The sequence below is a fragment of the Notolepis coatsorum genome (assembly GCF_963971535.1).
Source record: "Notolepis coatsorum genome assembly, chromosome: 3".
NCBI lineage: Eukaryota > Metazoa > Chordata > Actinopteri > Aulopiformes > Paralepididae > Notolepis > Notolepis coatsorum.
Genome location: NC_140167.1, coordinates 82,481,029 through 82,494,044, shown reverse-complemented (window position 1 = coordinate 82,494,044; position 13,016 = coordinate 82,481,029). Strand labels below are relative to the sequence as shown.

Below are 13,016 nucleotides of genomic sequence, written 5' to 3'. Positions count from 1 at the left end.
TTTTCTCCTTCTCTCATTCTCTCCTCTTCTCTCCTCTTCTCTTCTCTCATCCTCTTCTCTCCTTTCCTCTCCTCTCCTCTTCTCTTCTGTTTCTTTCTCTTATTATTTCTTTCTCCTTCTCCTCATCTCTCATTTGCTTTTCATGTCCATTGCAGTCATTTCAGGACCCCCCCTCTCTCTGTCTTTCATTCCATCCTCTCTCTCTCTCTCTGTCTTTCATTCCATCATATTGTCTGTTTCTGCCTTGTACTCTCTCTCTCTCTCTCTCTCTCCCCTCTGTGTGTCTCTCTCCCTTTGATTTGAGAACAGTGTTATTTTGGAAGTGTCCTGAGATCAAACGGTCTCCTGCTCCCTTGATCTCTGTGTGTCTGCATTACCATTCAGGACGTGTGCGTCTTCATCATCCTCTGGCAGTTCTTAGTCATCTATCTTCAGTTTACCTCGCTGTCAGGAATCAGAACACAGCTATGTTATAGAACAACGCGTTGCCTCCGCATCCCAGCAGCATCCAGCTGAGCTGTATGCTGAGCTGTATGTGACATAGCTGGAGGCCATACTGGCTGTTAGGAGACTGTTCTCCGATTGGACTCTTAACACAATCTCTGCCACGCAATATGACCATCTTACAGCTCTGACGCCAACACTGTAAGCCTATGGAGTCGCTCACCTTGTTTGCAGGGCTATAACTATTTAAATAGTATAGCTATATCTACATTACTATGGCCCATTCGACATCGGGTATCTATCCTTCAAGTTGTGGGAACGTTAGATTTTTCCATTCATACATTGTCGTTTTATACCGTCGTGAATATAAGTATGTTTTTAGAGTGGTCTGCGGTAATTCCTAGAACGTGAGTTATAGGCCCTGATGCATATTCTACTTAATCGATTGGCATTTCGTCCTTATACACGCTACAATAACAATTTCAAATGCATATGATCGTTATATATTATGCTCCATCATGCATGAAGGAAATGGGGGGGGGGTTCTAATTAATTGATTGTCAATAACAGCTTTCTTTAGTACAACCCCATACGCTGATCAGATCGGTTGCAATGAAAGAAATGGACAATCAAGCTGGAATTAACGTTAGATTCCTCTTACCTCTGGCCGATGATACTGGAGGAAGAATATTTCAATTATTTGATTGCCATCTGCTAGATCCTTTTTCCGTTTGCCCGACGCCATAAACTCAAAAAGCATATTGATTATTGCGTCTCGAAGTCGATTCAATGCACTCGAGTGTGTATCTGGATTCACGTTACAAGAAACCTCCGCCCGGAAGACATTCACTGATGCACAGACCTAACCTTCCTGTAGAGAGTGAGTGCAACATCGCCTGAAATCCACCAGGCGGCAGTATCGGGCCGTTGCAATATCAGACAGAGTGCCAGAGTTTCCCAGAGCCTTGCTGGATGAATTATGAATGGCAATAGCGAATAAAAGTAATAACGATCACAATAACGAGTATACTCGTTATTGGCGTTATTCGATTGGCGGGCTATAACGAGTTAACTCGTTCTTGGCGCAGGATGTGTTAAGAGCCTGACTACTGACTGTTTTATAAAATATTCTTTTAAAAAATAATATCAAGCAAATTCACAAAGAATGGATTGCGCGGCGCTAATAGCACCCGGTATTTGCTCCGTCGTTGAGAGCCACTCACTAAGGATATTGCGACGATGATATACTAGTGCAAACACGCCCATAGGTGTGCAATTTGCTCCTGATATCTGTCAGCGCAGTTGGCTCGCGGAGCAGTTTGCACCTGGAAGCGCGGTTGGCAGATATCAGGAAGGGGGGGAAATAAACCCGAAATGAGGCATAGACATAACAGTATTTTTCACCATTTGTTTATTTCACCACCAGTTTATTTCATATTGTATTTAGTTTATTTCGTAATTTATAGAGCTTGCTTAATTTTTTTTTTCATGACACATTGCATCCTTTGTTTTTGTCACTATCTTTCATCATTGCATTTGTTTGTCAAATTATCCCCAAATAAATGAGTTTGAGCAGACCTGTCCATGGTGCTGAATCTTTAGACCGAAGTTAGGCACTGTGCCAGTGAAAATATATTCTCATTTAGGAATATCTTTTGAGTGAGAAAGTTGTTTAGTTAAGATAATAGAACCTGCATTATCATATACTCCAGAATAAACGCGTCATTGACCGTGTTTCCAGCGTCTACTCCTCATGGACATGATGAAATGAAACGTTATAAATTAAAAGTCTATTCTGGAGCATATGAGTGTGCGGGTTATATTCTTTTTATTGTGATTATTACCTAACACAGCACCCAAAGGGCTTTAGATGCCAAATGTGCGCTCGATCACACCGCACGTTCTGATGTGACCCGATTATACACAGCCTCTCCAATCTTGGCAGGATTACGCACAGGAGTCATAAGACATGGATGGCTGGAGTTGGTAGCTGCCATCACCTATACAAAATTCCCCCACACATTTGCAATGAATATATTACAGCACAAACGTTTGTGTCATCCATGTCTGCTGTTCCAAAAAATGTACTGTTGTGCACAGATCCAGGGAATTTGGCAACCACATTCATTATTATATTACTGCATGGGATCTCTGAATAAGAATACACATTCTTTTTATATACATAACGTAGAAAAATGTATATCCCGGACCGTATTTTATTCTTAGTTGTATTCTTATTCGGGACTTTCTGACTACCTAAATGTTTACTGTGAGCAATCTGTAGCAATCTTCTATTCTATTTAAATAACAATATTTAAATAACATGGGATCTCTGGGTGGCTGGCTCAATATCATCCTTGATTTCATCAAGTAGATCAAGAATTGCTTGAGCTGGCAACCTGTGTCTCCGGATGATTTCGGTCTCGCTTAAATCAAAAAGTGATATTCTCCTTAGAAATATTCTTTCATGTGGCGGTCAGGTGGCGTAGCGGAGATTGCGCCCGTCACCAATGCAAGAGGCTGCGGTCTCGACTCCCGGAGTCAGCATTGCTTGAGACTTGGGCTGATCGCTATACTAACTCGTTTGGCTGGGTTAGGGGGAGGCAAGTCATGGGTGGGAATCTGGTGTTGTGGACAGCGACGCCTACAGGTCAGGTCTTTGGCGCCTGCTCAGCGGAGACAGGACTTGAGGAAGGCAGTGTGACCTCCCACGCGTTACACTTCACCAATGAGAGTCCTCGCTGCCAGGTGAAAAAAGAGTCACTGGCTGTCGCCGCGCGTGTCGGAGGAAGCGTGCGGATGACTTCAGGGTTCCCTTGTACCGACCAGTAGGAGAACAAGCACACCTGGTATTACGATGCCTTCGCACCTGAGACGCTGGCAATGACACCCCTTTATAAATACGCTTACTGTAGTTACAGACATTCCAAAATGTATTGATTAGGACTGTTTTGAATGTAACTTCCCGTACCCATGTGGGCCGCTATCAGTTCATAGAACTAAATTGGAGTCAGTTGAAGACAGAATTAATCATTTGAAGCTGAGTATTACCCATAAAATAATGAACAGTTCCGTTCCAAAGTATTTAAAATATTATTTTAAACTCGTCAGGGAGACTCATGGCTATGCCACCAGAGCAAGTGGAGCGGATATTGTCCCCTGTAGGATTAAGAGTGAGGCTGGGAAAAATACCTTTCAGTATTCAGCAGCTTTACAATGGAACCAGCTACCATCTCAGATAAAAGAAATTGTCACGATTAGGCATTTTTAAAAGAGCAGTGAAGGGATGGTTGCCTAGCCACCCGTCAATTTTAAACTGAAGCAGTTTATTTTGTATATGTGTTGTTTTATATTGTAGTGTAAGAGCTTTATGTATTTTTTATCTTAAGTGTTTATTGGAATGAAATGTTGTTTTAATGTGTTTGCTGCACCTTGCTGAGACCTACCTGTGCCGACTATTGCTGTGACAGACGAGGACCACAATGGAAATAAGTCTCTGACTTTATTGTGTGATAATTCCTCAAACAATGCAATGCATGTGATGGTTGTGTCCCAATTAGGTTTTAAATCCTGTGTGTATTTTTAACATCTGTTTAAATAAATTCATTCATTCATACCACCAAATCTCTCAAGACGTAATTAGCGTCGCTTTAACTGCGTGTGGCAATTAGTGCCGATCTTTGTGAATTGGGAGTGTTTTTGCGATGAGGCTCATTTGCATAGAAAGGGACTCATCTACCGCCCATATTACCTCATTTAAATACCCACAAATACCACCGACGCACCCGTCTATGGAACAGTATTTATAAAGACTGTCTATGGAACGGTATTTAAAAAGACTGTCTATTGAACAGTATTTAAAGACTGTGTGTCTGTGGAACAGTATTTAAAAACGATGTGTGTCTGTGGAACAGTATTTAAAAACGATGTGTGTCTGTGGAACAGTATTTAAAAACGATGTGTGTCTGTGGAACAGTATTTAAAGACTATGGGCTAGATCCACAAAGGATGGATTGCACGGTGCAAGTTGCACCCTTACTTACAATTCATTATGAATTGAAAATGGGGGACCCTGATGTAAACAAGAGGAAAGTCTTTCTCTGGTCTGCATCCCCTTAACAATTGTATGTATTGAGCTGTACTGTACTGTACCCATTCTACAATCTGTTAATAAAGTTTTCAATCAATCAATCAAAGCTGCACGTTGGGATTCAGATTCACTGAGCCAGGTAAAGGCATTCACACAGAGAGTCATTAACGTTAACAATGGACGCATTCAGGTGAGGGTAGTTGTCCACGCCCCCCCCCCCCTCCCCAAACTAACTGAAGTGTGAAAATCTTTGAGAGGCATTTTCTCCCCTTGAGTGTTATAGACAACAGACTGAGTTACAAGATTTAAATGAATATATGATATTCAAAACATTCTCAGATTTCAAAGTATGACACATCATTTGAAAGCTTACATTCTGTACTTTCACAATCTGGAAAAATCTGGAAAATGAAAATGGAGACATGTTGGCACAAACGCTAGACTTGGTCATAATGGTTGAGGGCCAGCTTTTGTAAACAAACGTGTGGCTTTTTGTACAGCTAAATCTATAATTTATAGTATTGCTATCTGTCCATTCTCATTGTCAATTGAGTGCATAAACCGTCCCTTCAAAATGTCTTAAAGAAAAAAAAATGCATCAATAGGTTCTCATTTTATAGCGCTGTGAATATAAGCTTTATAGCGGATTTGGGCTAGTATATTTTCTGGAAGGCTAGTTAAGGTAAGATAAGATAAGATAAGATATTCCTTTATTAATCCCCTTGGGGAAATTCCAGTGACACACACATACAGCTCATCGTCTCATTAATAACAACATATCACAATCATTACATTTTTACAGTAACAACGGCACAACATAAATTCACACAGACATGTACATTTGTTGACACATGTCATCTACAGATATGCGATAGTCGGCTGCAACAACAACAAAGTGTCTGAAACAAAGTGTCGTCGCGCCAGGTGGCGGGAGGAAGGGCGGAAAAGATTGTCCAGAGGGAGGGGGCATGGACTGGGTGATAGGACTTTGGTGATGAAACAGTCTTAGACCCCCCCCCCTCCAGCATGCGTACTAGTCGGCTGCCGTCACCATCACGTGGGAGTGGCGCCGGGCGTACACGCGGGAGGGGGGATTGGGTAGGGATTGGGGGTGGGGGAAGCCGCTTGCCACTCTTATCTCCCAGGGGGCCTTCGACTCCACAGCTCTCTGGTTCGACCTTGGTCCAGGAATTTGTTTTGGCTGACTGACTGGCACATTTATCCCAGCCACGTCACTTTAAATTTGATTTGAATAGAGTGAAATATAACTCATAGAGTGAAATATAACTTTATTAATCGAATAGCTATCCAATGGCATTTCCGTTTTACTGATGCTACAGAAATAACTCAAACTGCATATGATCCGGACAATCCCAAAGCATGTATGCATGAAAGGGGGGGGGGGACATCGTTTATTATTATTGATTACTAGGGATGCTCGATATTGGCTTTTTTACCGATACCGATATACCGATATTGTCCAACTCTTAATTTCCGATACAGATATCAACCGATATCAGATTTTAATGCCGATATCGGCCGATAATATCGGTAGGCCGATAATATCGGACATACCTATTGATTACCAATAACCGTGTTCGTCTAAGTAGCCACATACGCTGGTCGGCTTGTTGAGTATCATAGCAAGCTCTGATCGGGCTGTAATTTACGTGAAAAAAATCTTACCATGAGCCGGTGGGATCCCCCTGAGCATTTCCCCGTTATCGATCGCCATCTGGTAGATCGATATGTCCATTGGCTGATGATAAATCCCCTTATTACATGGTGAAATCTGCGATTTGAAACGTAATCCAAGCTACAGGCTGCAGATCCAGAATCCTGCTAACTGAAAACTCCATTGAAAGAAAACAAAGAGACTGATCCAGGGCACATTGCAGTAGCGCGATAGCGCCCCTAAGAGGATCTGGCCGGTATTGCAAATTGTCGAATTCATAGAGTAGGGAAGATCTGCAGTGCTGCTCGGCGACCTTGAACAGGTTATTAAAATGGAATAAAAGCAATAATAACTTCCCACGGATATCTCCGTGATTCTGTCCACAACGCATGGATTCGAAAGCCGGATATATCCGTGCTTCGTCCCCAATATGTTAACAATTGTGTGTATTGAGCCATACTGTATTGTATTGTACCCATTCTGCAATCTGTTTTTTTTTTTATCCACTTTTTCTCCAATTTTTTCTATATTTTCTCCCATCCCAATTTCGTATCATCCAATTCAACCCTCCCCTGTCACGAACGCTGTTTCTTGCCTCCCACAAGCCGGCTGCAATGTGGACTAAGTCATACACAGCACAAGTCCCCTCCGGTACTTGAGGTAACAGCAGTCGCATCTTTTCACCTGCGCAGCTCGATCTGTCAGTGGCGAGGAGTAACGCGTGGGAGGCTCACGCTGCCCCCGACACTTCCTGATTCTACTGCGCAGGCGCACCAACCGACCTGTAGGAGTCGCTGTCCACAACGCCCGATCCCCACCCATCAGTTTCCCACCCCCTAATACGGCCAATGTGTATTAGTACGGACGAAAGCAAATGTGGAGCGCTGGGCTCGAACAGGCAAGCCCAGCGTCTCCAGATTTCGTGGCGAGCGCCTTGCCCACTACGCCACGTAGCCCCCCCCCCCCCCCCCCCCCCATTCAGCAATCTGTTAATACAATTTTCATTCAATCAATCACCGCGCTATACGGCTCAATACACACAATTGTTAGGGGGATGCAGACCAGAGAAGACTTTCGTCTTGTTTACATCAGGGTACCCAATTTTCAATTCATAATGAATTGTTAAAGTGAAGTGCAATCCATTCTTTGTGGATCTAGCCCCATGTGTGTCTATGGAACAGTATTTAAAGACGACTGTATGTGTGTCTGTGGAACAGTATTTAAAGACTAAGTGTGTCTGTGGAACAGTCTTTTAAAAGGCTAGATGACTATGGAACTGTATTTAAAGACTGTCTGTGGAACAGTATGTGGCTGTGTGTTTGATTAGGGAGGAACTACATGTGAAAACCCAGTGAAATGCCAACTTTCCACCAATCCTGATGTTCCTCCAGTTGTGTTGTCATCACTTGGCCTGTGTGTGTGTGTGTGTGTGTGTGTGTGTGTGTGTGTGTGTGTGTGTGTACATTCTGCTCATGTGTTGCATTTATTGCCATATATTAAAGTACCGTATCTAGTTTTCCTGGAATATTCCATAATGCACATACATACACACGCATAAACGTGTACGACTGTACGTAGGTTTGTATAACACACACAATACCCCCCCCCTCTCTTCATTCATCTCAGTCGATGGTCTTTATTTTCCTTACAGCAGTCACATGGGGTTCATGTTACACCTCTCTCTCTCTCTCCCTCCCCATCTCTCTTCCTCTTTCTTTCTTGTTTTTCTCTTCTCTCTCGTTCTCAGCCCTACTTGACCTCTGACCTCTCATGAGCATTCATCTTCTCCACCCCTCCATTTGTCTCAGACCAGTCTAAACATCTCAGAGAGAGAGAGAGAGAGAGAGAGAGAGAGAGAGAGAGAGAGAAAGAGAGAAAGAGAGAGAGAGAGAGAGAGAGAGAGAGATCTCTGTTTGATTGTTTTGTTTCATTTGGCTTTGGCAATGTAGACGTATGTTTCCCATGTCAATAAAGCCACTTTGAATTGAGAGAGTCTGTGCTTGTGAGTCTACTCATTCAAAACGCAGCGGCCCGCCTGATCTCAAACCTACCGAAGTCGGCCCATGTCACCCCACTTCTTAGGGACCTGCACTGGCTCCCCATTGCTGCACGTATCCGCTTCAAGGCCCTCGACCTAGCATACCGCGCGGCAAAGGGAACCGCTCCCGCCTACCTACGGTCAATGGTCTCTAACTACACACCCTCAAGACCCCTACGCTCTGCATCTTCTGGCCGCCTCAGACCTACTCCTATCCAAGCTCCGGCAGGGTCATCAAAAAGAAGCCGCCTATTCTCAGTCCTTGCCCCACAATGGTGGAATGAACTACCCACTAGGCTTGGGCAGTATAATTTTTTTCATAACCTCATACTATGCTCACATAATACCCCGGTATACGGTATATGACTGTATGACTTTCATTTTCATCAGCGTGGGGGGGGGGGGGCGGAGCTAACGATATACTCGTTATCACCATACATAACGCTTATATTGAAACACGTTGACATTAGGGCCGTTCTTTCAACCTAAAAGTGCACTTTCTTCAACCTCGAACCTAAATTCCTTAGCAACCCGTGTTACCAAGTAAACAAATCACAGAACGATAGCCAGTTAGCCAGCAGCAGCCTAGTGCTACTAACGTTAGCTCCCGGAACGATGGCCAGTTAGCCAGCAGCAGCCTAGTGCTACTAACGTTGCTCCCGGAACGATGGCCAGTTAGCCAGCAGCAGCCTAGTGCTACTAACGTTAGCTCCCGGAACGATGGCCAGTTAGACAGCAGCAGCCTAGTGCTACTAACGTTAGCTCCCGGAACGATGGCCAGTTAGCTCGCAGCAGCCTAGTGCTACTAACGTTAGCTCCCGGAACGATGGCCAGTTAGCTCGCAGCAGCCTAGTGCTACCAACGTTAGCTCCCGGAACGATGGCCAGTTAGCCAGCACCAGCCTAGTGCTACTAACGTTAGCTCCCGGAACGATGGCCAGTTAGCCCGCACCAGCCTAGTGCTACTAACGTTAGCTCCCGGAACGATGGCCAGTTAGCCAGCACCAGCCTAGTGCTACTAACGTTAGCTCCCGGAACGATGGCCAGTTAGCCCGCACCAGCCTAGTGCTACTAACGTTAGCTCCCGGAACGATGGCCAGTTAGCCAGCAGCAGCCTAGTGCTACCAACGTTAGCTCCCGGAACGATGGCCAGTTAGCCCGCACCAGCCTAGTGCTACTAACGTTAGCTCCCGGAACGATGGCCAGTTAGCCCGCACCAGCCTAGTGCTACTAACGTTAGCTCCCGGAACGATGGCCAGTTAGCTCGCAGCAGCCTAGTGCTACTAACGTTAGCTCCCGGAACGATGGCCAGTTAGCTCGCAGCAGCCTAGTGCTACTAACGTTAGCTCCCGGAACGATGGCCAGTTAGCTCGCAGCAGCCTAGTGCTACCAACGTTAGCTCCCGGAACGATGGCCAGTTAGCCAGCACCAGCCTAGTGCTACTAACGTTAGCTCCCGGAACGATGGCCAGTTAGCCCGCACCAGCCTAGTGCTACTAACGTCAGCTCCCGGAACGATGCCCAGTTAGCCAGCACCAGCCTAGTGCTACTAACGTTAGCTCCCGGAACGATGGCCAGTTAGCCCGCACCAGCCTAGTGCTACTAACGTTAGCTCCCGGAACGATGGCCAGTTAGCCCGCACCAGCCTAGTGCTACCAACGTTAGCTCCCGGAACTATGGCCAGTTAGCCCGCACCAACCTAGTGCTACTAACGTTAGCTCCCGGAACGATGGCCAGTTAGCCCGCACCAGCCTAGTGCTACTAACGTTAGCTCCCGGAACGATGGCCAGTTAGCCCGCAGCAGCCTAGTGCTACTAACGTTAGCTCCCGGAACGATGGCCAGTTAGCCCGCACCAGCCTAGTGCTACTAACGTTAGCTCCCGGAACGATGGCCAGTTAGCCCGCACCAACCTAGTGCTACTAACGTTAGCTCCCGGAACGATGGCCAGTTAGCCCGCACCAGCCTAGTGCTACTAACGTTAGCTCCCGGAACGATGGCCAGTTAGCCCGCAGCAGCCTAGTGCTACTAACGTTAGCTCCCGGAACGATGGCCAGTTAGCCCGCACCAGCCAGGTATCAACGCTAGCTCACAGAACGATGGCCATGTAACCCTCTGCTGGCGCGTGCTGTGCACTACAATCAACTCCGTGTCAGTGTAATAGCAGTCTGTGACGTCACGGTATTGAGAATCATACCGGCGGGATTTCGAAATATCCTGGTATACCATAATACCGTCATACCGCCCAAGCCTACTACCCACCCCAGTTAGGACAGCCGTATCCTGTCCAATCTTTCGCCGTTGACTAAAGACGCACTTCTTCAACCATTATCTGAAATAATGAAGGAAAAAAAAAGCTAACCCTAACTAACCTTACTGTCATGCACTTGTCCTAATAAACGAACCTACACTGTAACACGCGACACTTTTATGAACATTGTTACTCAGCTGATAGAGTTGTGCCCTTCCTGATGACTTGTCGTACAGAACTTGTAAGTCGCTTTGGATAAAAGCGTCAGCTAAATGACTAAATGTATGTTGGCAGCTGTCATTTCAATGAGTGACTGTCAGTTTTGGTCTGTGTGTGTGGTAGTGAGAGAGATGAGGAGGTCTGTGTGTGGTAGTGAGAGAGATGAGGAGGTCTGTGTGTGGTAGTGAGAGAGATGAGGAGGTCTGTGTGTGGTAGTGAGAGAGATGAGGAGGTCTGTGTGTGGTAGTGAGAGAGATGAGGAGGTCTGTGTGTGTGGTAGTGAGAGAGATGAGGAGGTCTGTGTGGTAGTGAGAGAGATGAGGAGGTCTGTGTGTGGTAGTGAGAGAGATGAGGAGGTCTGTGTGTGGTAGTGAGAGATGAGGAGGTCTGTGTGTGGTAGTGAGAGATGAGGAGGTCTGTGTGTGGTAGTGAGAGATGAGGAGGTCTGTGTGTGGTAGTGAGAGATGAGGAGGTCTGTGTGTGGTAGTGAGAGAGATGAGGAGGTCTGTGTGTGTGGTAGTGAGAGAGATGAGGAGGTCTGTGTGTGGTAGTGAGAGAGATGAGGAGGTCTGTGTGTGGTAGTGAGAGAGATGAGGAGGTCTGTGTGTGGTAGTGAGAGAGATGAGGAGGTCTGTGTGTGGTAGTGAGAGAGATGAGGAGGTCTGTGTGTGGTAGTGAGAGAGATGAGGAGGTCTGTGTGTGGTAGTGAGAGAGATGAGGAGGTCTGTGTGTGGTAGTGAGAGAGATGAGGAGGTCTGTGTGTGGTAGTGAGAGAGATGAGGAGGTCTGTGTGTGTGGTAGTGAGAGATGAGAGAGAGAGCGAGAGATGGGGAGAGGGAGAGCAAGAGATGGGGAGAGAGAGCGAGAGATGGGGAGAGAGAGTGAGAGATGGGGAGAGAGAGCGAGAGATGGGGAGAGCCAGCGAGAGATGGGGAGAGAGAGAGATGGGGAGAGAGAGAGTGAGAGATGGGGAGAGAGAGCGAGAGATGGGGAGAGAGAGTGTGTTTACCACTGTCTGTTTTTATATGTGATTACCAGACCATTCCTCTCTGATCTCCCTCCATCTCACCTGTTTGGGATGGCAGAGGAAGGAGAGAGAGAGATGATTGAGAGGATGAGGAGGAGAGGAAGTGGTAATAATAGAGTAATATCATGAAGATGGAAGGATGTTTGCTGTGTTTTAGGTACTTGAGAGGAGCACAGCTAAAATCACTGTATCTGTCTCTGTCTGTCTGTCTGCCATATGTCTCTGTCTGTATGTTTGTCTGGGTCTGTCTGTCTGTGTCTGTCTGTCTGTCTGCCATATGTCTCTGTCTGTATGTCTGTCTGTGTCTGTCTGTCTGTCTCTGCTTGTCTATCTGTCTGTCTGTCTGTCTGTCTGTCTGTCTGTCTGTCTGTCTGTCTGTCTGCCATATGTCTCTGTCTGTCTGTGTCTGTCTGTCTGTCTCTGCTTGTCTATCTGTCTGTCTGTCTGTCTGTGTGTGTGTCTGTCTATCTGTCTCTGTCTATATGTCTGTCTGTCTATTAGGGGTGTGGACATTTCTCGATTCTAAGATGCATCGCGATGCAGACGTAGACAATTCTGCATCGATGCAGTGACGGAACATAATCTATTATTATAGCCTACTAACGTTGATGTGTTAAAAAATAAATCAAGAGAGAGAGAGAGAAAGAAACCTCTCCTATCTTAACGTTAGCAAGCTAAGCGTGCATAGCGCGACCTGTGTAACGTTAAGTAACTTGTGTTCTGCTGGGAAAGATTGTTCATCACTGCATACAACTTGGTTTAATCCAAAGGTCCATTCAGAAACGTTGTATTATGAAATAAGACATTCAGCGATATCTGTGACTATTTTCTGTGTGTGTGTGTGTGGGTGTGTGTGTGGGTGTGTGTGTGTGTGTGTGTGTGTGTGTGTGTGTGTGTGTGTGTGTGTGGGTGTGTGTGTGTGACAGCAGATACTGTAGGTCTCTCCTCTGGACGGTCTGAGGAGTTTCTAGAGTTTGTCTAAACAGTTTGTCAGGATGAAGAGTTGCTGCAAGAAGATATATATATATATATAAGATTATTCAACTGGCACAACTATCTCTGTCTCTCTCTCTCTCTCTCTCTCTCTCTGTATCTCTCTCTCTCTCTCTCTCTCCCTCTGTGTTTCTTTTGATTGAAGAACCATTTTTGGTGTAACGCAAACACATTATGTCCATTTTTGGTGTAACGCAAACACATTATGTATACAAACCACTCTAGTTGCACCTCCTCTCTCTCTCTCTCTCTCGCTCTCTTCTCTCTCTCTCTCTCTCTCTCT

The 13,016-nt window shown here is 45.7% G+C and overlaps 1 protein-coding gene across 1 annotated transcript in view; it reads left to right on the top strand.

Annotated features, from left to right (window-relative positions):
• cachd1 (cache domain containing 1) overlaps window positions 1-13,016 on the top strand; it is a 286,337-nt gene that overhangs the window by 196,900 nt on the left and 76,421 nt on the right.